This window comes from Hibiscus syriacus, unplaced genomic scaffold, assembly GCF_006381635.1.
Source record: "Hibiscus syriacus cultivar Baekdansim isolate YM2019G1 unplaced genomic scaffold, ASM638163v2 tig00111157_pilon, whole genome shotgun sequence".
Classification (NCBI taxonomy): domain Eukaryota; kingdom Viridiplantae; phylum Streptophyta; class Magnoliopsida; order Malvales; family Malvaceae; genus Hibiscus; species Hibiscus syriacus.
Genome location: NW_024063004.1, coordinates 234,006 through 234,812, shown reverse-complemented (window position 1 = coordinate 234,812; position 807 = coordinate 234,006). Strand labels below are relative to the sequence as shown.

The 807-nt window shown below is 35.6% G+C and overlaps 1 non-coding gene across 1 annotated transcript; it reads right to left on the bottom strand.

Annotated features, from left to right (window-relative positions):
- Window positions 1–250: 250 nt before the first annotated feature.
- Window positions 251–357, bottom strand: LOC120155019. The gene has a single exon (XR_005518933.1). It is a non-coding gene; the product is annotated as a small nucleolar RNA R71 (small nucleolar RNA).
- Between the last annotated feature and the right edge of the window lie 450 nt (window positions 358–807).

The window sequence follows — 807 nt, the reverse complement described above, 5'->3', positions numbered from 1 at the left end:
TTAATGCTGTGAATTTCGAATTAAAGCCAATTATGTTCCTAGACCTCATTTGAGATCATTTATGGAGGTTTGTAATTCTTTTATTCAACAAGGTGTTCCAGAGAATGCACTAAAGCTGAAGCTATTTCCTTATTCGTTGCGTGATAAAGCATGGGTTTGGTTGAGATCACTGCCACCAGATGCTATAGCGTCCCAGAATGAATTAGCACAGAAATTCTTTTTACGGTTTAACTTTCCAAATATGAATCATAAGCTTCGAAACAATTTAACCTCATTCAAGGAAATGGAAGATGAAAGCTTGTATGAAGCATGGGAAAGATTTAAAGAATTGTCGCGGAAGTGTCTTATGCATGGATTCCCACATTGGACTCAAATGAAGATGTTTTATAATGGGTTAAATATACACACTCGTATGGTGGTTGATGCCTCAGTAAATGGAGCTTTGCTGGATAAGACATACAATGAAGCATATGATATCCTCGAAAGGATCTCCATTAATGATTGTCAATATCCTAATACGTGCAATACGTTTGGATGACGTAATACTGCAGCAGTAGACTCTTAAGCTTTCAACTCAATGGCATCTTAGATTTTAGCATTGACTGAAATGGTGAAGAAATTGCACAAACCATGAGGAATTTATGAAGTTAAAGCCTCATCTCTAATCTCTTTCGTATACTGCGGCAATGACCATAATTTTGATGAATGATGCCCAAAATCCGGAGTCTATCTATTATGTAAAAAATTATCAAAGAAAAGATAATGCTTTCGGTAATACATACAACACAAATTTCAGAAATCATCCAA